The following is a 25,376-nucleotide window of genomic DNA, read 5'->3' on the forward strand; positions in this document are numbered from 1 at the left end:
CGGTGTCGGAATACCTTACGAAATTCTCTTCTCGCAAGATATTTGCACATCGCTTCGATATATTAAAATATAACGAAAAATAGCAACAGTGTTGGTTTTTAAGTGCGAATGCACTTTATAAGCGACTCCAAACCTTCCACCGCCGGCGGCGGCGGCGTCCGCAGTCCTCCTCTCCCTAGCAACGGCGTGGAGCGGAGAGGAGCGTCGGTAGCAACGGCGCGGTGACGTCACTTCACCACGTGACCGCGCTCGCTCCGCCTCCTCGCCGTGGCTGCGCGGGTGCGCGCCGCTCCCCGCACCGCTCCTCGCGCCGTGACGTCATGGTATGACGTCACAGCGCGCCTCCTCTCCCCAGCAGCTGCCGCGCGCCTCTCTCTCCACCGTGACGTCACACTCTCTCCTCTCCCCCTCGCTCGGCTGCAGCTGCCGTGCGCCGCTGTCCCTCTCCCCTTGCGCTCGCCTCCTCTCTCAGCCACCTGGCTCGGCGCGCTCGGCGCGGCGTACCCCCCTATATATGCAGCGATAAACTGCCAGACCTCCGTGGGTCGGCTCGCGTGCGCTCACGGGCGAATGCCAACGGATTTTTACTTACTCCCCCTCATAGCATCACCCCGTGCATTCGCACATAACTATGCTCACCCTCGGGGAAATGCTTGGGAGTTTTTGTTTGTGCGTAGTAGGGTTGGGCTTACTCTTCATTCAGGGCACTTCACAACTACGAATGAAATCGCGCTCAGCGGATGAGTACTCAACCGGGACACTTATTTTTCTTTTGCTTAAACTTTTGGAAGTGGTGACCAATGCCTGTCGCTAATAATCAACAGTTCGCGAAGCTAATCAATAAACATGGCGACTTGCAACGAGCGTCTAAAACCGCAACAGCTCTTAAAAAAAAGTTCCCGCCGTAGATACACAAAAGTGGTAACAGTCACACTCGTATTCACCAACCGAATACAAATTCAGGCTTCTTCTATCAGCCGGTGAAGGCTTACGTGATTCCAGACCCGAAAATAATTAGCTAATAAGATGCAATACAGGAAACAGACGGAACTTTGCTCACTGGAGACTCTGTGTACAGCGATCGTAGACTCTTTGCGGTAGGCCGGCGGCAAATTCGTAGGCGCACAATAATTGATCACGAAAGAACTTCGAAAACTCTAGTCACCAAACAGATTTTTGCTCGTGAAGGCCACGGCGGGAGAACAAAAGATTTCGGAAGTTCCGCACAATGTATACTTGAGCACGCCTCGAGACAGGCATGCTCCTTAGACGTATTTTTTTTTTAATTCGGAGACACAATAGTCGGTAACCTTCGATTTAGAAAAAAAGCCTGAAAAGTTATGCTTCGAGGCCTTCTATTCAGCAAGTTTGCGCAAACTATGAAAGAAAGGGTTGATTCGACCATTAACCTGCATACACATCTGAAAAACCATGTTCACACACAAAGAAAATGCAGCGACAAAAAAGTGTTGCAACACAATACCTGCACTATTCACCACTCATTGTTGGATTATATCTACGTACAAAAATAATGCGCAATCAAGTCATATTTTTGCGGAAAACAATTGGAACGTACCCGTCTTTTCTTTAACGACGCGGGAAATGTCTGATTACCAGGGGAGGGCAGGAGGGGGACACGCGCGAATAAAAAAAAGCGTTCCTGTATTGTAAGCCGCATCTACTGAGCCCATTACTGGCACATATCGGCTAGGTTGTCACAAGTTACCCTCTAACTCGTGTCTGGACAGCGCCTTTAACTAATCCTGCGCGATACCGCTCGACAGTTCTAACTTTAAAACTATGTAATAGCAAACACACACGCGACAAGATGACAAGGCGCGGGCGCGCAGGTTAGATTGAACAGCAAAGCCGGCCATGGAACCTTTTTTTGCAGTTGAGGCTGCAGACAACGCATGCATTTCAGGTTTGCCTTGTACTGCTCCCTGTGAAAATCGACCGGCATTGGACACCCCGGTACTGCGTCAGATTTTTCGGAGGACTGAAACAACACTTGGCACCAGTTGCGCCGCAAATGTGCGTTTTGGAGCAAGATGGAGCTAGAAAAATTGGTTAGGGCGCAGAATCTCCACAACACCAATGGGCAGGGTAGTAGGTACCGGGGGGGAATAAAAGGAATACGAATAACGGAGCACACAGCATCCGACAGATGCCGAACCGTCTGGCTGCACTGCCATTAAACTGCGCGCATGCGTAGTTCTTTCACAGCGTTTGAGAGTGAGGGGATATGCTCGATAAAAAAGCGACCCCGGTCATTTATTTTGAGGCGTCTTTTATGCTCTGTCGCCACTGGGTGTCGTTTTATCTAGTACAGACGGCAAAAAGGCTTGTCTATAACGCGCGAGCGGCGTGCTCTGGTCTGCGCAGAAGACTTCTAGTGATAACGCCTGCTTTTAAGACGGTAGAATGGGAGCATGCGCGATCCGCATCAGTGCGATGGCTGTTTTCCTTGTCGCTGTGCCCGTCGCTTTGCTCTCCGCACCTTCTTTCGTCTTGAGAAGCGCTGCCTGCACTGCCGGGCCGGGAAACAATAATGGAGATTAGCGAATAGTAGTAAAGCGTTGGCTGTGTTTAACTACCTGCTACGCTTAATTTTTGCGGCGACCTACGCAATTTAGACAGGAGTTTTTTTTTGTATTAAAAACAACGAACAGCAATCGCTCAAAAAAAACACATCGCTTCCGGTGTTTTAGAGTGTCTAGATATCGGTCGGTGATTTGTGTATTTTGTGTATTTTGGTTCACATGTTCGTGTTCGTGCATCACTTCTCCATGTCTACATGGCTACGTCTTACGTGGGGCTGTACATCCTCATAATTAAGCTCGGCCTACCAGCCCAACACTGACCCCTATTAGAAACAGGAAAAAAACAATAAAAAACACATAACTTGTGCCGTCTTTATGTGTTGTGCGAATTTCTGTGTTCTTGTCCTCGATAATTTGCGCGCAGTTTGTTTTTCGAGATGAACCATGGAAATTCTCAGGGCCTACGTAATCAAAAAAGTTCACATTGGCCTGTCCTCCCGTTAGTTTCGTAGTGAACCATGTTTGCCAGTATCAAAGAAATTTAAATGTGTAGTAAAGGCAGCACCCGCGTTCATTTAGTTAGGAAGGCTCGTTGGGTTGGTTCTTACGAAAGTAAGCGAAACATCAAACCACCACGCCGGAACGCACGCCGATCAACGAACGCCCGCGCAGCTCCCCTGCCGTGGTTTGAACCGTGGCGACACCGACCGGAGCGGGCGGAAACTATAATGGCAAACTGTTCGCATGGCGACGCAGTGAAACATCCCCCTCGCGAGAGGCACGATCAAATGCAGAGCATTTCCGGCGGCGCACGACGTTAAGTAGTTTGCGTTACGTTAATGTTGTTGCACTTGTGGCAACTGCTCGTCACTTGTGGAAAGCGCTCTTGTGGCAAGCGCTCGTCACTTGTGGCAAGCGCTCGTCACTTGTGGCAAGCGCTCGTCAGCAGTAATTTGATGAGTCAAGGATATAAGGCGGGTTCCTAGCCTCCCATTATGTGTCGGCTTTGTGGCGCAGTGGGTAGAGCACCATGCACATTGCGTTCCGCCCGCAGGGTAGAGGGATCGAAACCAGGCGCCGGATAGTATTTTTTATATAGTGTAGGGGGAGGGGTGCGGACTACGACTACGGACGACTACGGACGTCAACGCGGGTGACATCGTGAGTTACTGAAATGCTCTCCATTTAAAATACTTATTCACAACACAAAATACAGCATGAACCGGAGCGAGCTCAATGCACTGCATGTCCCCGATAATCCCCACGGGAAGAGGGAGTGGCCGACTAGGGCTTTAATAATGCGTAAAGTATAAAACATTTCATGCTTCGTTCAACTCTTGGTACCAAAAAAAATTGGAACTTTTCTAGCAGCAATACGAACTGTGACCGCAGCTTTAAAACTGGATTCGGTAAAACGGGCGACATCACTTCAATGAAACGGCGTTCGATGAAATGGTTTAGATTAAACGGACACGCCTTCGATAAAACGGCGTTCAACGAAACGGTGTTCTATGAACTGTCGGGTACCCGTAAACAAGAACCACGTGTCGACAAGCGTCCTTGCCGACCACTGCGATACCACACCACACACAAACAACTGGTCTGCTGCACGAGTCCTCGCAAAAGAAAGGAATGCTACCTCACGCCTGCTACTAGAATCACTTAATATACAGATGACGGAACACACGCTGAATAGGAACGCCGGAAATCTTCCACCAATCTACGCAAGTTGTCTGCGCAGCGTTGTGAAACGTACTTAAGGCGATTATTTCCCTTCAAGATTTTATTGTGACCAAGGCTTCCCTGTTGAAGCCGAAACGTTCATTTCTTTTAAACTCAACATAGCTTGTGGTCGGCGTCCTGGCCTTTCTTCTTCAGAAAGGAGGGCCACGCCGCAGCAGCCTGCCGCTAGGATCGCCCCAATTTCTGAAACCAAAACTATCCAAACTCGCCGACCAGTGGTACAGTCATGACAGCCTACATGACAGCTCAGTTTGAGCTGCAATTTTCGTCCGCAGAGTAATCGCAGGCGGTCGGGTTGTCTACGCTGTCTGTCGTCGTGGTGGTGCGTGCGCACAAGTGCATCGGCTCCCGGGTGGTAAACTGGGTTATCGGTGACGCCCTTCGCGGCAGTGTCTTTAGTTGCCCAGCTGCCCAGTTGCCCAGACTACACTTTCCAGTGGATAACCAGCCGGCTCGCCCGGTATTTTCACTAGCTCGCAACAAGCTGCGGTACCCAGAGATTCCACGGAACCCTTCCTGCTAATAGTGAGGTGAGTGAACAGACTTTTTTTGCTACGAAAAAGAGCACGCGGCCGTTCCTTCTTTTAAAATAAAAGCTGTATGGGATAGGAGAACAGCGCGTTTACCTTTGTTAAAGATCGGAAAAGGCGAGACAGTGGCTTATATGTATCGCCGCGTGAATTACCTTGCGTAGTACCCGCCGCGGTGGCTCAGTGCATGTGGCTAAGGCTTTGTGTTGCTGAGGTTAAATACGCGGGTTCGATTCTTGGCCGCGGCGGCTGCTTTTCTGATGGAGGCGAAAAGCAAAAACGCCCGTCTGTTAGATATTTTAGCGCACGTTAAGGATCCCTAGGTGGTCAAAAGTAATCTGGTGCCTTCCACTACGGCGCCCCTCATTGCCTGCGCGGTGTGGGCACATTAATCCTCATAATCATTAAATCAATCACCTTGCATCGTCAGGGCTCGGTAACGGCCGCTCGGCGGACCTGTTTTCCATCGAGCGGCCGCTGTTCGTTGGTTTGAACAGCAGCGTGTGGGAATCGGAAAATTAGCGAGTTTTCATTTCTATAAAACATGCCGTATGGGTATGCATCACCAATCCTCGGGACAATATCCGCCCGCGCCTCTTTTCCTGCTCGCAGCTAAGTTATCGCGCCTTTTTTGTGAGACTTAATACTATGAGATTTTTTGTCTCTGATTAGCCTTGGTACCTGTCTTTCAAAGCGTTTTTTTGCTGTTTGAAGGCGGATATATGGAAGATACGGTTAAAAGTTATATGTGGACATCGCTTAGCTATTACCAGACTGTCTTTCATTTTCAATAGTTTTTGTCCTACGCTATGCAGTTATATGGAGCCTGGGCTAGTCAGTACAAAATGGCCTATAGAGTGCTCGGGTCCGCCCCCCAGCGCCCGAAGACGGCGCAAAAGACTTCCTATGTACAGCTAGCCCATATCAGATGGTCTTCACGCAAAAGTGGCGGGAACGACATCTTGCGTCCCAGAGCCCTTTGTTGAGATAGCAGGATGCGTATTGGTGTCCGTTGGCCAGTGCATGTCAATTTTGGTGGCCACCTTTCGCAGACGCTGTGCCTGCCAAGCATCGCGGCTTTCATTTGCAACGGTAGTGGCACCACATTCCCAGGGTTTCTGTAGACACTGACCAAGGCGGAACTGTTGGATCACCGGAACGGGAACAGCGCGGCCAAGCGATAAGTTATTTATTTTTACTATTTCTTATATGAATAGAAATGGTGTAGTTCGTTAAGTCGCCTGTGATTGAATTACATGGAACATTATGTAATATCTCGGAAGAATTGAACGTACCACGATGTAGGCGCAGGGGCCGTTGGAGAGAAGCACCGCGGTGCTGCTATCGTGATCTGCAGGTTGACGTGGACGTTGTCTCGAGTGACGCCACCCTTGCGCCTCCCTCTCGCTGAGGTGCTTCTTATGCAGGATGAATTTTTGGTGCAGCGCTTGGGCGCTCTCCTGCTGACGTTCGCGACGAAATGAATCGTGCGTCTTCGTGTATGGTATACATGGCGCGGTCGCCTAGCATAGGACGGGCGCAAGGCGTCAACCCGCGTCACAATGAATAAAAAAACTATGTTCTGTTTTAAAAAGGAGCTTTCTATGTCCCACTGATCGGAATTCGCCTCGAAAACTACCTGTAGGAAGGCCACGTTTTTCTGATGATACAGGTCGTCGTAAAAATGAAAAAAAAAACACTTCCGTGAACGGAATTGTGCCTGGCTTCCCCCGGCTTTGAAGACGACGTCTATCCGTCTGCCCTATTTCAACACGCTCAAGGCTGTTTGGCTTATTAGGACAAGGGTTCATGAATGGGCAAAATTACGGAAAAATCGTGCACCCTTTTGTAGAATTCCAGTACGTGCGAAGTCAAATGGCGAAGGGTTAAATACCAAGGAGCTGCGGTCAAAAGACCAAACCTCCTGCGAGTCAGCTCAACGTGAGTCGACATAGAAGGAATCCCTCACGAGAAAGCTTCGCGTTAAACCATGGCCTTCGTTAGAAGGAGGGGCGAATGATTCTATAATCCGTCGTGCAGTGGCGCTTGCTGCTACCGCCGGTAGCCCTGCCGAGGCGCATTCCGGCTTAATTGTTCGTCCGCTTCAGCGACGGTTGTTTTGGGCACGTTTTGGGGTAGCCTCGCGTCCGTTGCGCGCATAGTGTGCACGGCGTGATAAGCTTTTTCGACAGCACGTTCCGGGTAATCGGTACCTGACGACATGAACTGGTTGTACGGCAAAGATACATGATAGCTAGGTTTGCAGGGGACGGGGACGGGGAAGAAAATGTAGAGAACATATACAGTATCCGCGAGCCAAAAAACAGGTTCCCTTTGCGCACTCGGTTTCACGAATTGTACTGCGCTCCAAAAATTTGTGAATACTAATTCGGTTGTCTTGCAACAGGTATTACAAAAGCAGAAAGAAACCAACTGATTCTGACAATTTTTTAAATTTATTTACAGAATACTGAAGCCACATTTAAGGGCCCAGCAGGATATGCATGAAAGTAAGACTACACAATACCTCCAAAAGAACAATATAAAAATACATAGGTACAGGACGTAGATTACGGTTCAAAAATAAGAAGCGAAAATACCGGGCCGGTTAACGACCGTGGTAGGCAGTTTCAGTTGTTTATTTGAGGAAAGCGTGAGTATTTGAAAATGTTTGCTTTGGCTAACATTTTCAACTAGTCTGGCGGTGCCGTGTTCGTATTATCGGGAACGGTTTCAGATAACTCGAGGTTTATTTACAGCTTGTTCTTATTTGAAAGGAAAATAAATTTGCTCGTGGGAATTTTACGACTATTTTCTAGTGCGGGGATAGTGTGTTCTTTTATAATATTACTAAAAAAATTGGATCTTCGATACCTAAAGTAAATACACTGAACTGCACAGCGAAGCCTCATATCAAGTGCCTCGATGGTTTAGTTTATCGCTCCCAGACGATTTGAGTATGTGAACGTGGTTGGAATAACCGCTCAATACGAGGTTTTAACAGTAGGAGCAGCGTGCTTCAGTTTGAGTCCTAAAAACACAAGTTGAGGAAATATTCACCCGCAAACATTGAAAGTATGCTTATTCCAGCTTAAGTTGTTGGTTAAAGTAACATAGAGGTACTTATGCTCAATAACTTCAGCTAGTGCATGAACTTGTGTTCTGAACTTAGCGCCAAATACCGATTTTAAGGTCCTCAACTTCCTCACTTTTGTGGCAAAAGTTTTAGCAGAAGTGGTGTTAATGCAAACCACCCAGCTCACATGGCGATTTATTTCTATATCTGTGGTGCTGTTGTGCGGTGGTGTACACCCGAGATGACACATCTGTATAGCTAGATTCTGTTGTCTTGTTTCAAGTTGCCGCATTGTTTTTTTTAAACAGCATACGAAAACACGCATTGCATTATGCCTACTGCATACCACGCTAAAGTATAGTCACTGTGCTCCTGGGGACTACATCGAATTAGTAGAAGTCAGCTTGCTCCTTGCTGTAGGGCGCCCGTAACACACGGAGTGCTGTTAAAAATTTTTTTCGGTGTAGGACGTTTGTAGGCGACAGCGTGGTTTTAAATCACCCTAACTACTTGACTCGCGTGAAGAGCTGTTTTTTTTTTCGAGTGGTGCTATTTACATAGACAATTCTGCTTCCACCAATTGAGACTAGTTGTGAGAAACGCAGAAACAGCCACTGCTGGTGCACGAGGATGGATGCCTCGAAACAAATTTCCGTATCACGGCGCCACACTGTGGGAACATGTTGAACTGTATTCCGACACTTCACTTCTGAGCGCACACTCTCTCATAAAACATCTGAACTCTTGTGACCTCTGTACGGGTTGTAGAGCTTTTAATTACGATATGCAGATACGACGTGCAGATTCCACGGTTCTGTCGTTAATTGCCAGGAATACGATAGGGATAGGTATGCGTTGAAGCACATGTTACAGATTTTTTTTTCCCATTTCTTTCGAGCTAATCATTAGTAAAATTCACTAAAGGCTATAAAACAAAAATATTGCATGTTGGAAGTTTATATAGCACTAGGTCAACAATATCCTCTTATATAGGTTTACAAAATGGACACTAAAGCTGGTACAATAGGATTCTCGAAATACATCTCATAACCTTGACTTCGGTGTTGTTTTCTCTTTGAAGTATGATGAACAACTCAAAACTTCGCCTAGTTTACCCGCCGTTTAGGATATTTAGACTGTGGGAATGACATCACTGGTGTAGGAAAATGCGAGTAAACAGGTCCACTGTACTGAAACAAACATGAGAAGATGATAGCCCCGACCACGAATCCCCTCGTGGGCCCATGGAAATCAGCGATCGGGTGTGCGCTAGCACGTGGATATGTGGGAGTATCAGGACGTGTTAAAATATTTAAGTGTGATAGGAAAAACTTCCCAAGTACTTGCGGTGATGAAATATAGGTGGCGGCGTGAGGTGCGCAATGGGGGTAGGAATGATGAGGTATGTCGGGAAATGTAATATAGTTTATGGAAAAGACAGAGCCTTGTACTTTTCCGCCTAGAAACAAGTGTGGGAAGACAGAGGGACGACTTTATAGCTGATATGCTGGAAGGAAAGCCGTATGTCGAAGAAATAAAACGGGCTGCTCGAGTTTCGATAGACTCAAGAGAATTTATCAAATACTTTTAAGGGGGCTTCCCAATTTCTGAAGTGTAGTCAAGCTTAGCGCGTACAAAGGTTGTGTACGCCAGTTTGCGGACTCTAGCAGGTGAGCATGATAATTATCTTCGGATTTACCCGAGGATCTTAGAGGCATCGGCTCCAAGTTTTTTGGGTGTGGTCAGACCAGGCTGGTTTGCTGTTTATAAGAACACCGAGGTACCGGTGGGTCTCCACCCGTGATAAGTCGGTTGAGGTTACCAAGCATGTAAAGCTAACTGGAGAGTGTTTCCGGGTGACGTGCATCAATTCACATTTCGAAACGTGTAGTTTCATCATCCGTAGCGAGCAGCAATTTTATAAGTTGGTTAGGTCATATTGGCGAAGGAGCTGAGCATTTTTACTGGACATTTTTCTGTAGACAACACAATCGTCTGCGAAAAGCCACATGAAGGAGTAGATGCCTGACGGTAAATAATTAATAAAGAATAAGAATAAAAGAGGTCCCAGAACTGAGCCTAGCTGTACGGCGACCGTTACTGTGGTTGCGCGTGACTGAATACCTACACCGGTGCTGAACTTGGAGCGATCGGTTAAAAAGCATCTCATCCACGATAATATCAACGGGGGAAGGTAAAGGCACGAGAGTTTACTAATGAGTCTCTGGTGAGGGACATGATCGAACGCTTTGGAAAAGTCAATAAAGACAATAAATTGAAAAGAAGAATCTAGATTAAGGTTAATGTCTGTAGTGAACCGGAAAAGCTGGGTTTCACATGATAAACCCAGGCGGAACCCATGCTGGTTGTGAAAGAAGAAATTGTTATTATCTAGGTGAGCACCGGTATGGGAATAAATTATGTGGTGTGGTAGATTGCACGCGATTCAGGTTAGCGCAGTGGGGCTAGTTGAATGGGTCAGATTTATGGCCGGATGTGAAGACTCGTGTAACTTTGCTAAGTTTCCAATCATCCGGAGTGGTACCTCCAGAAATAGACTGGGTGAAAATGATTTGGAAAAAGCGGCTCGACAGTGTGTTAATAGTTTTAATATCTTTGCTGGAATATTGTCTGGACAGAAAGCACTAGAGGGCTGCAGGTTGTTGAGTTGTATAATACCCTGTGTAGAGTTTTCAATTTTGAGCATCTCGCTATATTCCGAGCGTCGGTAAGAAGTATCGTGGCTAGGTTCACAAGGGAATACAAATGAGAAATAAGAGTTAAGGACATTAAGACACTGATCCAGTGGGGTTGGCAAGCCGCCCGAGTCAACGAGGGGGATGCTGTTGGAGTGAATGTTTTTCGCGCTTAGTAATCTCCAAAACTTCGGTTTTATGTAGGATATCCTAGAGGTCATCGTTGAAGTATTTCTTTCTGGAGCGCCTGAGCATTTCAGTGCATTCACTTGCGCTGGCAAGATATTTTTCACATTTTGAGGAAGAGGGAGATTTCTTTGCCGCCCGGAAAAGGCGTTTTTTACGTGATAATTTTTTTATGGTATTTGAATACCAGGGCCTATCTGTATCACCGCGAAGGCAGAGGTGGGGGGGAGGTGGCGATCAGTTAAGGTTAAGATTTTATTGGTAAACAACACCCCGTTATCATTCACCCATCAGATAAACGCAGTCTGTTTGAAATGGGGGTAGAATTGTTCAAGTACTTCTTTAATAAAAGAGAAGTCAGCTTTATTGTAGTCCCTGATGTACGTTTTGAGAGGTTGGCGCTTAGGTGTGTGACTCTAAATGTTGAACAGTACAATGCCATGATCGCTTAGGCCGTTAGCACACGACACAGATGCGGTAAGTTCCGGGTTTGATGTGAGGATAAGGTCAATCGTATTCAACACTCGCGGTGGTTCATTACCTGACTGAGTAAAATTATAAAGAGCGAATTCGAAAAATCCCTAGACTACTGTGTGTGGGCCGTGAAATAAGCTAAGTCAATATCAAGGAAATTAGGGTATCCGCAAAGTATTAAGTTTCCCCGTGGGAAGCGGGTTACCAAATCGTGGACGACGTAGGAAATATCCTAAATGAAAGAACGGTCGCAGACGGGGGCCCCGTAGCAGGCGATCAGGATGTTCGTGCCTGCAGGCAGAGACATACAGATGCAAAGAATTTGGTTTTCACAGGTCGTCGTAAAGAGATTGGTTTTTATGCTGGATTTCACAATTACCAGAACGCCTCCACCTCTCCGACCAATCCTGTCACGTCGGTACGTGATAAACAGCGAAGTGCAGTGAAGAATCTCGTGATTGTCGACGTCGGGGGTCAACCAAGATTTGGTAAAAACAGCGAGGTCTGTGCAGTTATCCTGAAGAACAGCGTCCAAACCCACCTTTTTCGGCAACTAGCTGCGTACGTTTGTGAGCATGGCAGACATAGTATGAAATGTGCGGTTTTAGGTAGGGATGTTCGGACATGATGGGTCTGGGGCCTGCCTATGTAAAGGCTTCGAAGCAATCTTGGACCCCATTATGAGTTCGACGACGCTATCGGACTACGCATTGTACATGAATTGTTTGTCGCTTGTTATGAGCCGCTAAAATTGTATTTTGAAGGAAGCGCTGGATTGATTGCCTTGTGCACGAAGCTTCTTCCGGGCTAGTCGTATGCTATCAGAGGAATTCTCGCGAATAGAGAATGACGTGCCTTTAGGTTTTGGTCAAGCTGAAAGAATATTTCACTTGTCTTCGAAGTGGGTATGTTTAATATTTAGGCGAAAATGGCCTAGTCTGTACGTGAGTATAATATCAGGGCTAATATTCTTCAGCGAAAGTTCTTCTTGGGGAGCAAATTGAGAGTATCCTACCCTTGGATTCTTCCCAAGTGTCGGCGTCCGGTAATCAAAAAAATATAAGGTTAGAACGACGGAGGCGGTTCGCAGAGTCGTCGCATTTTTAAAGTTAGAACTTTAGGTTTAGGTGTTATGTCGGAGATTGTGTCGTTGGCGGTTGCAGAACGAGGCGAGCCGCCCAACTGGTCAGTACAAGTCTTTTTTTCGAGGGCGCCCGCGTGGAGAGAAATGCGGGATACAGCCTGTTGCAAGTTGGCGTATACGGAACAAATGCTTGTGAGGTCGGAAAGAACAGGACTGGAACTGCTCTAAGCGGGAGACATCAGCGAGAGATTCAAGCGTAACTATTTGGGGACCGGTGTTAAATTCAACTTCTTCATAGAGAAGTTGAAAAGAAATAACCATTGAAGACATTTGCAGGGACAGAGAACAGCAAATTGAGCAAGGATTTCCGGCAGGACGCGAGCGTGTGGGAATGAACCGGTAGACATACTGGTTCTAACGTTTGCACTAACCAAATCGGCAAACAAGCCCATGTTCCGTATTCGCGCAGATCCGCGCACTTCTGCGCGCGATATCTAGCCAGAAGCTTGTTTCGCTTGTGCATGTCGGCTGCCTTGCAAACCTTCACCTTTATATAGTACCTGAAGGTATCTGCATCGACAGAACAAAAGAAAACCAAGATTGATGCAAGACAATGCAAGATGGCTAGTCTTTTGTTAAGCTCAGCTGATAGCGACTGCTCCCGTTAAGCGACGGTCCCGGGTTCGAATCCCGGACCAGAACAAATTTTTCTTCTGGTGCGAAGTTTTTATGAAAGCTCTATAGCTTTCCTTTGCAGCCGCACGGCTGCATTCAGGTGGATGTCAAACTTTCCTTCACAGAATCTTGCTCCACCTTGGGGACTTCCCCTAAATCTGGTCGATTAAGACAATGTCGAGCAGCGTAGAACGACTGAAAATCGGACTGCTAATACTGTGTCAATTATTTGCGGCATTTTATAAATCTAAACACATGTCGTCGTGCTGAGCAATGAGAAGCGCTGTCTTTATGCTAAAAAAAAGTGCTTTTCGTATTACCTCTTCTGTTACCGCGCCTATTTAAATAGTTCAATTTAAACAATACCTTGGCAGCCGCTTTTCATAGCGTTACCGCAGTTTTGGGAACACGTTAAGATAGCGGAACTTAGCTCAGAAAATTCCCTTTCAAAGTCAGTTTGATTTTCATTTTTTCAACAAAAACGTGATTTTGGAAACGCGTTTGCATTACCTCGGTGTGGGAAAAGGGGCGCGGTCATCGTGCGTCACTCATACTAAAAAAGAATGTGTGCTACTCGTAATGACTCTGCATCAGCGTTTGGGATTGTTATCATGGCACGAATGGTGAATCAGAAGATGGTTTTCAATCCCCAGGTTGGCAGTCTGATAGTAATAATCCCCGAAATCGGCTGCAAATATCAAGACGTGCCTGTTAGCAAAGTTACGATACGATTTTAGGCAGTCATATTGCCTTTGCGCACGTTGTTCTAGGTTGTGTTGTAGTTCTACTTACCACAGGACCATTCACAAACAGTTGCGACAGTATTGGTTCCCTTTCTTCATCGCGGAATTCATATTTGGCGCTACTGCGCAGTTACCCCCTTTGAAGCCTACCTGCCATGGCGACTTGAGCATCAGCTACTGATTCTGAAAAACGCATGCCACTCCTGATTTCACCCCAAACCTAACCCGTGTTCTACGATAAGAACTTCCGATGCAAGTCAGAAGATAACACCCAGTTGCTAGATATCAGTTCCGAAAAGTAGAGCGTTTCAAACCGCCCTTACGCACCGCCAGCTTTTCGCCTGTCAGTTTTGTTTTCATACGAGGGTATCTCCGGATGTGTACTAGCGCTCCTTAGTTGAAATTCAACGTCCATTCGGGCGGAGTCTCTAATATGATTGTACTGTTTAACTTCAAAAAGGTTAGGTAGCGCTGAAATGCAGGAGCATCTTAGGGCTGATCTTTTTTATCGCGCAACAGCTACTCGGCTTACGTTTTCAGGGCACGATTCCACCGCATCACACGTCGGTCTTGAAAGCAAGGCTACAATGGCGAGTCAGAAGAGGATAATAAACCGCAAGTGTATGTTTTTTGGGATAACTTACAGTGAATGTCAACAAGCACCAATCACGGAGTTTTGGTTTTAATTCAATGCATGTTTTTCCGCATCGTGGGCTTGTCTGGATCGTGTGCTGTTCGAACATGCAAAATCAGTCATAAACAAGACGTTTTGACGTCACGCGGGGCAAAACTGGTGTTTCTGATACCAAATCGCCAGACTTCTTCCAGGGAGCCACCCAAAATTGCGCATTTTGAAATGGAGTTTGTGCTTCACCCCATGGCATGTGCACCACGCGTGCTAACATTTGTAAAATGAAAGCGTTGTATTCCCGGATACACGAATATTTCTATGACATCATACCCGTCACGGAACTGACCCCAGGACAACGAACACAAGAGAAGCGCAGGTGGTGCTGCCTTCTAGGAGAGGTGAAACGAAGTAATGCATCATGATGCTAACCAGCGCCGAGATTTGGCGTAAGCTGCGCCGTAGTGACACCAACTGGCGAATGACGCGACCGCCGACTGATTTGATGCGAAGAGAAATGCCAGCGGGAAGCGGGACGCATTCGCGCGTTCTGCGTTCCAGCTAAAAATACAACCTCTCGCTTTCCACAAGCAGAGCTCATCGCAACGCAACCGTCTCCCGTACATCCCAAGAAGCAGGACGACAGTTGTCGCACTTCATCTGAAGCGACCCGCTAGCAGGACGCCGCTTGCCAAGCCCACCGACAAGACAGCCACCATCCCACAAATCATGCACCTTTCACTGCATATTTTGCTGCATATTTTACTTTCGTGCTTTACCGACCTCTATGACAGGAATCAGCCAGTTTTTTACTTAGCAGTCACACATAACGATGTTACGCCCGCAGAAACACATGTCCAATCTCTTTAGGTCATTCCTTTTATTGCCCTCGAGATAACACGCCGGCCCTTTTCATACAGCTGCAATGTCAGCTCGCTATGCCCGGTAGAGGCATTGGGCAAAGAAACATCCCCACGCTTTGCTCCCTGTTCACGGGTTTGGAAGACGCCTTGCTGCTACTCCTACAGCCAAAATTCCACAGATAGTCATATTTAGCCGCGATTACAGAAGGCAAGCATAACAGAATACTTCAAACAAGACAGCGCATTTGTTAGTTTATGGGCCCGGCGGTGGCGGCAACGTCGGAGGGTACCCAGGCATGCCAGTGGCACGTACCTGAACTGATAAAATGGGCTTCGTTGATACGCGCGTACACTGCGTTGGCAGTGTGAGAGCCTCAACATTCACATATAAAAAGGAGTCACGCTGGCGTTACAGAGACCAAGGCAGCCGGTTTGTGCGCGGTAAGGCTCTATAACTGTTTCGCTTGCAACACCATGCCGTCTTCGCGCGAACATTGCTCAAAGCTTGAGTAAAAATGGAGCGCCCCATTAATAAAACGTTCGGCTACCTAATCGCTCAATTTCAAAACAGTGCTTTGGCAGCTTTTTGTTACATAAGCAGGCCTAGCCGAGCAAAACCCAATCTATTTTTCAGCGTCATATTTACGCGGGGCAAATAATAAAGGGGTCCTAAAAGGAATTTTGAGCACACTAAATGAACTAGTGCGATCGTTAGACTGGTTCGTCAACGTCATATGTGCCAAGTATTACTCTTTTACGCGCCGCGGAAAGCTCACACTTCTATTGCAAAATTTGGCGCTCTTCTCTCACCCTTCCCCGCGTGTTCTTGGACGCCGCCATCTTCACATGTCTACGTCACCAATTTCCAGATGTTCTTCATGAGGTAGACATCCTGCTATTGTGCGGCTTTTTCACGCACTTCCGGCAAGGAGATCTGTCGTCTACTCAGCGTCGACTCGCCGGCTGATCTGCCAGGGGAGTGCCGGAGTGCTTGGATATATTACGACTATCCAAACAAGTGTAAACAAACGCTTAATCGTTTGTATTCAATGCAACACAGCCATAACACGACATGGATATTCTCTTACCTAAATACAATCCATGAAGAAAGCATTGAAGCCCCGTGGCACTTCTTTCGTGCAATCGCAGAGAACGCCCTCAGCCGAATGCCCGGGTTTGACGCATACATTTATTCAACTTCAAAACAATCCAGAGGTGCGTTTGGAACGATTACAACGTCACAACATGCGATGCAAGTCTGATCCGGGATTGACAGACGATCGGTTGCCTCCTCCTGCGCGTCGTAAATTCGGCACTCACCTCGCGCGCGGTTTTCGGGGACGAACAGCAAGTAACTTAACTTTGGCGCACAAGCCGAGAAGGCTTTTAGCCATGCAAGCTGCACATACCCCTTGCGAGGTTGAGTCGTACATTGCTCTAGAAAGATAATCAAAACCATGGGAAGCACTATCCACCCGCAGACGTCGCGTTTCATCCCGAAACAAACGTGTCCACAACACACACACGCACACACCGTGGCCTCCTGTATTTTTACAATGCCAAACACATCGCGCATTTCCCAATGGGAGTGAGTGGTACGCCTGCTGTGCCCACATGTTGCGAGCTGGGGCCCCGAGCTGAACCGAGATCACGCAACCGAAACTGACTTCTAGAGCGGTTTGCGCCATGTTGCCAAGGCAACCGATGTTTGAGATTGCCAAAGAAATGACGCTCTGGCCAGCGCTAGAAAGCTCAGAGCCGTAGCGTAGCATGTTTTGCCAACATTGCCGCTCTCCACGACGCGTCGCCCCAACCTGAACTGGTCACATGATTGAAGCGTTTTGTGCACAGGTTCCGTATCGGTTTAAAATGTCTTTTTCACATGCCGCGGGCAGGAATTACCACCGACGCAAAATAAGACCAGGCACCAGCGGGGCCACATCTCATACGGCGCTTTTTGGATAAACAGCGTGCGGTGCATTAAAGGGAACGAGCGCACGATCCCCCCCGTGCGGCGGCTGCTGCGAATTCGCCGCCGATAAAAAGTCACGTACTGCCGATAGCAACTGCAGCAACATTCACCGCGAAAGGGAAGGCCAGGCCGCACACATGCGGCCAGGTCTTTCGTTCACTTTTCCACCCTTGAGCGGAGTGCAGGATGCACGTTGCTAACAAAGATCAAAAAGCCAAAAGAGATTGCCCGTAGCAGACAGTAGTTTGAGGAGCGCAATATTAGAAGTACGTCACCCCTGGGGAGCGCAGCATCATGGGACGGAAAGCTCGTGCGCCGTCAACAGTTGAAAGGAGGAGGAAATGCGGCGCGAAGATATGGCACGGTTTTTATGAATTATCAGCTAATACTCATCGCTTTAGCAAACTTCTTGCGGGAGGCCATTGCTAAAACATTGCTTTATTTGGTTACTTATACATCCATTCATCGGAAGAAGATATTTCAGGACCCCTTTAAAGGTTGGGGCTATTCTGCTCAATCGTAAGATCTAAAGTCCTTTGCTAAGCTGAATGCAGGTATAGAGCTATTTCTTTATACGGAGTAGGGAATGGCCAGCTCCGAACGCTCCCCCCACACAGCGCCAGACACGGGCACCTGTCACAAGGCGTTGTCGTTTTCTTGGTTACCTGACAATTTGGCGTATAACCTGAATTTTGTTTGCCAACACTGCTTATGCCACCAAAGTACGCCCATGACATGCATTGAATACAGGCATACTCATTGTTTCCGATGGCACCCTCTCTTCAGTGGCAGGCTTAGGAGTGCCCACGGAGACAATCTTCCAAGAATGGGCTCTTGCGCTCCCGTGTAAAAAGTACTCACTCCAAGAGAGCAGCAGCTGCCAGTAGCAATCTGAGCAAGAGCGTGGTTGTTAATACACTTCTGTCGGAATAATATATGATTCGCGGGTGTCCGTCCTGAAAGATGCGGTCACAAACCTAAACGATTCATCTCGGCCGCAGCAACACGACACATTTCATTCTTCATCACAAGGACATGCAACGTACAGTCGTGGACAATTCAAATGCCAATCGCGGAGAGCGTGGCCGAAGATACCCGTGCCGTCACCTGGAAGCGGCCGTGGAAAACTCACGGACATGCGCAGTTGAGATGAAAGGAGCGAGGCTGCGTGTCCCACTCCGATCAACACCCTCTTGACTTTTAATGCCTGAAGGTTGCCGCCGTGACGTCACAGAGCGGAGGCGGCGCCCGGTCGTCGTGGAGGAGTGCATTCAACATGCACTGGGAAGTAATGAACAGGCTATTTCCGTCGCTATAAAGGAAGGTATACAGCTGCAAATATTTATCGACCAGCAAACCGTACCCAATGTAACATTTTCTCTGTTTGAAATCAGGAAAAAAGCGTGTTTGGTAGACAGACCTAGCAAGCGCATGAAAAATTCGTTCGTCAAGCTACCAGCAGTACATTTGCAGCGTGGTAGTGATCCCGTGCATAGGTATCTTCATCGATTCTTGTCTATACTTGTTTACGTATTCCATAAGTAACGGGATCTTTAGTCTCATTAATTAATGCAACAAAAAGCAGCCCGAACGGATAGTTATGGTCGCATCTCGGAAATAATTACCTACATGTAAATCATTCCAGTCTGTTTAAAACAAAACCAGTCGTACAAAAGCGTTAACATTTGCCATTGAGCAAAAATAAAAGGTTGACTGCTTTGGGGTGTAATGTAAATTTGCAAAACATTTCCCTTCCTGAGTTGCGATTGCCAGCGGGCACGTAGGACACGTTTATGGACATTTAAGGACATGTAGTAAATAATTTCCAGAGCAAATCTTACAGAGGTTGCGAGGCATTTAGCATGGCTTATAAATGAGGTCGGGAGACGAATAGCGTCTTGTCTGAACAAGTTTATTTACAGGCACTTATTTACAGCAAATTTATTTACACCACAAGTTAATTTACAAAGACACTTCTACAGCTATTTCTTCCTGAGTGTTTGCAACTTTCTCTTTTTTTGTGCGTCAGAATGCGCTTTGAAAATCCCATCATTCATTTTTGTGCAGAAGTTTTTGAGCAGAATATTTGTGCTGCACCACAACACGTATTTCAGAACTACCTCGCTGGTGTGTCCGTCTTCGCAAGTGTCGAAATCTGACGACTCGTCGTTTGCAGCCGCTCCACCGTGAGATTTATAACAACTTGCCCCTGATTTGAGAGTTTCAAAAACACTTCGTTTTGCGAAAGTTGCTCTACGACGGCGTAATTATGTGCCACAGCATTCACAACCGACATTGCTGGCTGCACAAGCCCTCCCCGATCCATCGATCTGATGAGGTCGTAATGTTTGTCACCAACTGACACTGAAATTTCTTTTGTAAGCGTTTCTTCGGTGACAACTACGTTGCAGCCAGGCCGTGAACAGTTAGCTTCACTGTCAAGATCCTGCCATTGCTCGTCTTTCTCACTGAAGCTTTCAGTATTGGTGACCGTCGGCAGGGTGCTTTGCAAGCGGTGTTTTTTTTTTCGCACTCATACACTTGCCTTATCGACACATGGTATTGAGTGCCAGCTAGCTGTCTGTATTTGCCGAAACGGACTTCAAGGCAATCGGTCTGGATTTTTCCAAGCAGCACATAGATCAGCTTCACTTTATCTAAGGAGTACCTCGCAATCTCAATGAGACCTTGCTTAGTCTGGTGCAGAGCAGCATGGGTTTCCTTTGTCAGCGTACTACTATCGCAATCGTTTGTCCTTTCTTTCCACTCCTCCATCCAGTCCAGGAGGTTGTAGAGTAAATCTACTTTGATGTCAGAAAGCGAAAACATGGGCTCTTGAAACTTGTGTCTTAATCTGGCTCCCTTAGGCGGGGTCTTTATGTTCACGATCTTCCACCATTTTACCAGGATTTCAATGAACATGGCGGTCCCTTCTTTCGTTCTTTCCCCCAATTTCTCGAACAGCGGGAGGGACATTATCATTCAGTACCTGCAGAGCAAGCTTCACATTCTGCTTCTCGATGTCTGACGGAAACAAGGCTTTCCGCGACAGTGTGTGAGCATGCCTGAGTAGTTGGCCGACCTCAAGGTTGTACACCTCCACAATGGTGCCAAAAGATGCCGACAGCATGCGTTTTTCCGATGCCGTTTGCTGTTCGAATTCTGGGAAATAGAAGCAGCGTTGGTGATTGCGCTGTTTTATCCAGTTGTTGCGTACGCACTTTACAATGTGCACTGGATCAATCACGAAGAATAAAGGCCTTTTGGGATCGCATGGGTACACGAAAACTGGCGAATCGCTGGTTAGCGCCGATGAGAACTGCTCCATCGCGTTACGGTTCACTCTGTTGTTATCGGTCACAACACAAATGACTTTGTACCCCATCTTCTCAAGACCACAGATGACCTCCATGAGCAATTTGTGCAAAATATTTCCTGTGGCACCGCGGACAGGAACTATGTGAGCAACTTCTTTAAAACTAGAGGCAACGCTCTGCACCATAAACACCATGGCGCTAGTAGCGGCCTCAGAGGTGTTCTGCGCAATGCCGGTGATATTTCCGCCCTTGTAATCGAAGAACGGTTTAACGTGGATCTCGTCCACCATGACAGTAACCGCGCGTTGACGCTCATCCAGGCCAGATATCCTTGTCTTCATGTAACCTAAGAAAGTAGAACTTTTATGTTCTGCCTGTGGATTCATCCCGCGGGAGGAACATATAAACCTGATAGTTACTGGATGTGGCATTGTGATATCACCATAACTACGCATATATTTGTACGCATGTGGCGATAGTGTGTACAGGAGACAACAAAACACTGTGAACTTAGGTGAGTACCGCTTCCGCGTCTTGTTCTTAGAGAGCAGCCTCAACCGCTCCGTCAAGAATCGTATTACGCCGGCATTGTCCTCTTCCGCCAGTGGCAATGCACTGAGCAAAAAACAAATGGCTTCAATAATCTCCTCACTGTGTTCTTTCAATGGTGAGTCCGTGTTGGCGTCCCATGGTTGGACACCGTCGAGGATTTCCATGACGGCCCTTTTTGCTATCTGCTGCAGCCGTCACGCACAAATCGCGCCATAATGTGGTTGTCGGCTTCTTCATAAAGTGGAAAGTTGTCCCCATGTCAGCTTTTAGAACAAGGGAATACTTCATCCAAGGAGCTTCGTCTTCCACGATGTGGAATATGACAAGCCGTTCCTCGTTCTCGATGATGTGCCATGTGCTCGATGTCTTGGTTTCTCAAGTGGCAAGCTAAATCTCCAACGCATGCTATTCTGTCTGCCTCTTGATCGCGGAGAGACGTTTCTGTGGATTCTGCAATAGCTGCCTGGAGGGCTGCTGCTTCAAGCCGCTTTCGCTTCGAGTCCGCGCTTTCTCTGCTCGTGCTGTCTTTTGAAAAATATGCGGAGCAGGCCGGAAATTTCGAAGGCACGGCACCAGGACGAATGCGGGGACTGGGCAAAGGCGCGGTTACCGTCCGCCCTGTTCGATCGTCGACGTACGAAGTCTCGTACATTACGTCTTCGGGTTGGAAGTGCAGCTCGCAAACCTAATAAAAAACCGAGTCGTACTTTAAACTTCAACCTTATTTTGAGTACTCGCTTTATAGACTTTTTTAGTACCATGGACTATTTGAAGAAAAAGCGTTGTGTACTTATAATTGCAATCTAAAGCACAAAGAAAATTCTGCGGGATAACTGACCTTGGAATATTGTATCGGGCCGAAGTTCTCTCGCGGTGTAGCGCGCACCCATTTCCTGCACAGTTCATCGTCGTGGGGAAACCGGAAAACGCGCACGTTGCGTGTCGAGTCATAGTTGCCGCGGCACTGAGGCACACATTTGTACGGCATGGCGAAATCAGCAGGGTGTTGCTTCAAACTTCATGTTCCACCGATCACCACAACAGGGCTGAGAACCACAATTAAATCACAAAATGCACGGAAGCACGTAATCAATGAAATCACAGCATAACATGCATGCACGTGCACCCACGTCCACCCGCAAAGACCTAACATGACCGGTTTGTTGTGCGACTACTTGTATTCCGCTGTAAAATATAGTGCGCTCTCACTACGACATTTCCCAGCTGCATAACATTGTTTTGATAGAATATCAGTGCCATATGAACAATGCTTGTACACCCACATGCAGAATTGCTTTCCTGTGTTTTTCAAATATCCCCACGAATCAGAAAAATTAATTTTTGTTGTAATATGGTGCCACCATCTAGTGGGCCGCGATGAAAACTGGCGGAGAAAAATGTTTTCAGCGTGTACTTCCGCGCCCACCACAACGCCTTGCACCGCCGCCTTCCACTCCGCCTCCATCGGCAGCCGCGGAGGCGACCGGCTACGCCCCGTGACGTCGCACTCCGTTACGTCAGCAGCCCTCCGGCCTGCAGTCGAGAAGGTATTGCTCCGACATGATGCCCTCTGCTCGCTCTCATGCTTGCTTTGTCGCCGCGCCGCAAGAGCGCTGAAATCTGAGCTGCTAGCGAGGCTGGCGAGGCGCCGCAAGATAGTAGGCAACTGCGGTTACTCAGCGCTCGGCGCCCACGCTCGGCCGCTCCCCGCCTTTGCAAGCGTCAAATAGCTGCGCGTTCGGGGCGCAGTGACTCGAACCAACGACGACCATTGGGACTCGCCCAAAGCCATGTTTAGTGCAGTCAGGAGTTGATCCTGAGGCGTCGCATGCATGCCACAAGACCAAAAGCAAATAACTGAGCGCATTGGCAACGACGTCGTAACTCGGTTTATTTCGGCCAGGTAACAGCCTCACAGTGCCGAGGCATACAGATCGAAGCAGTGCTTTGTTCAACAACAACAAAAACGAATGAGATGACGGTGAGCGACAACCCGAAAACTGCCAATTAGCCGTGCCATTATTCAAAAGAAATGGTAAAAATGCAAGTGTCATATCAAACAGTCGCCGGGATAAGCAGCAGCCCCTGGACAACAAAGCCAGTGGCTGGAGCTTTTTTGAGACACTTCAATACTTGGAAAAATCCCCCTTGGCAGACACAACAGCCGCCACACGTCGAGGAATGCTCTCGAAAAGGCGCGCCGTAAAGTCGGTAGCCCGGACACGCTGCCACTCCTTTTCAACAGCTTGCCACAACGCGTCAGGCGAGCCGCCTCGTAGCTGTCGGCTGCTAAGGGACTTATTCATTGCTCCCCACACGTTTTCAGTTATATTCATGTCCGACCCCTGCGGTGGCCACTCGATCACCATCACGCCTCGCTCGTCCAGTAGGTGTTTTACTGACCGAGCCATGTGTATCGAGATTCGATCGCGCTGCAAATAATACATCCCATCCGCCAATAGACCATCGAGGGCGTAGGTTATCGCCACGCTGTCAACGATGTCCTCGTAGGCAGCCGCGTTGAAGCGGTCCTTCATACGAACTAACGAACCGAGGCCATGGCTTGAAATCGCCCCCCACACGCTAACGCGCACCGGTCGCTATTTGAAATCAGCTGCAGGTTGGACGACTGAAATCTCAGGAAGAAAGAAATCGCAGTAGGTTAGTGCCGATATCGTTCAGACGTTTGTTTGTCTCTGGGCCATTGTCGGCAGATGCACCTGACGCACAATTTCGCACCGGGAAAGGCAGTGCTGTCGGTACCTAAATGACTGCATATGCTCCGCCGTCGTTTTTTCTATTGAGAGTCACAAAAGATACTTGGCGACCAAGCTTGGGAGCGCAGTAGTTCTGACTGCTGGCGAGTGCTGCGCCGAACAAAGATATAAAATGACAGCACTACAAAACGCGTGGTGAGTGGCAAAAAACCTTCACGTAAACGAACATGCAAGCAACACTAAAGCTTGTCGTGGGCTCGTTTGCCTGGTCTATCTTTTAATTATAATTGCACTATCGCTGTGTATTCTATTACGATTTGGTTTTAAAAGAAAATGAAAAACATTTGCATCACTCATACCTGGTGTTCACGGCCCTCCAAATGCGTTGGCGCTGTTCCCAGCGGCTTGAAAATGTGGATTCGTCTATGAAGAGAACACAGCTCCAGTCTTCCGCCGTCCAGGTTGCGTGGTCTTCTGCGAAAAGCAGTCTCGCAAGCTTGTTCGCTTCGGATAGCTTGGGCTTTCTAGCAGGGACACAGTTTCGTAGCCGCACATCATGTAAGCGGCGTCGAACAGTTTTCGTGCTTTCCGAAAGGTCGAGCTCACACTTGATTTGTTTAGACGTCAGGGACGGCTTTACTGCCGCGGCGGCCACGATTAGCATGTCTTGCTCACTTGTGGTAGCCCGTGGTCTGCGTCCTCGGAGAAGATTCTCGATCCGGCCCTCATCGCAGAACGCTTGCAGGATGTCATTCACGGTGCATAGTGGTCGTCCTGTGGCTTTCGCAATATCGCGCAATTTCGCAATATCGCGCAATATCACGCGCAGTCGGTCTTCCTCCGGGACGCTTGGCATGGTCGGTTTCGAATGAGGCATTGCTGACAGCCTATTCACATTTCATAGTTTTGTCGACACGTCACCCTTTTTCTGGTGTCGCCTTTGTGTCAACAAAACTGTATAAAATGCGACGAGGGAACTAAACGATAGGCTGTCTTGAGCGGGACGGATGCTGAACGACACCGGTACGGAGTGAAGCACTGACGTTGTCGTAGCGAAGCGGCAGCGGGCGGTCTATTCCTGTAATCCGGCTGCAGGCGGTGCGGTGAACTTCGTGGGAACACATTGGACGCCTTGCATTTTGTGCGCTCTCGTTCGACTTACTGGTGACGCTTTTCCGTCTACACTCGAAAACATGCTTTGAACAAGTTATTTTCGGAATTGCTTATGGAGATGGATACTTCTCCTGAAGAAAAAATGACAGTGCATAGTTAGTACCCTATTATAGTGCAAAAGCCTAGTTGGACATCCTGTTGAACTAGCGGCTGACTCTCTCTCGTCACGGCAGAACAGCCCCCAATAAAGTTCCGCTCGTTGCACATCGACCGGAGTAATGTTCTCCCCGGGGATACATTTCCTCTCAAGGATGCTTTCTTTCTTCGTGCGGCACCAAGCCAACTTTTTGTGGCACCCCGTGGGTCGCCCTTTCTAAGAGCCCTCCTCGACCCTGCTGTTTCTTGGCGCGTGATCCCGGGCTCCTGCTGTGGTCACGAGTATTGGGTTTTCTGGCGCAAGGCCA

Source organism: Haemaphysalis longicornis, unplaced genomic scaffold, assembly GCF_048455015.1.
Source record: "Haemaphysalis longicornis isolate Haplotype H1 unplaced genomic scaffold, Haemaphysalis longicornis Haplotype H1 scaffold_7, whole genome shotgun sequence".
Lineage (NCBI taxonomy): Eukaryota > Metazoa > Arthropoda > Arachnida > Ixodida > Ixodidae > Haemaphysalis > Haemaphysalis longicornis.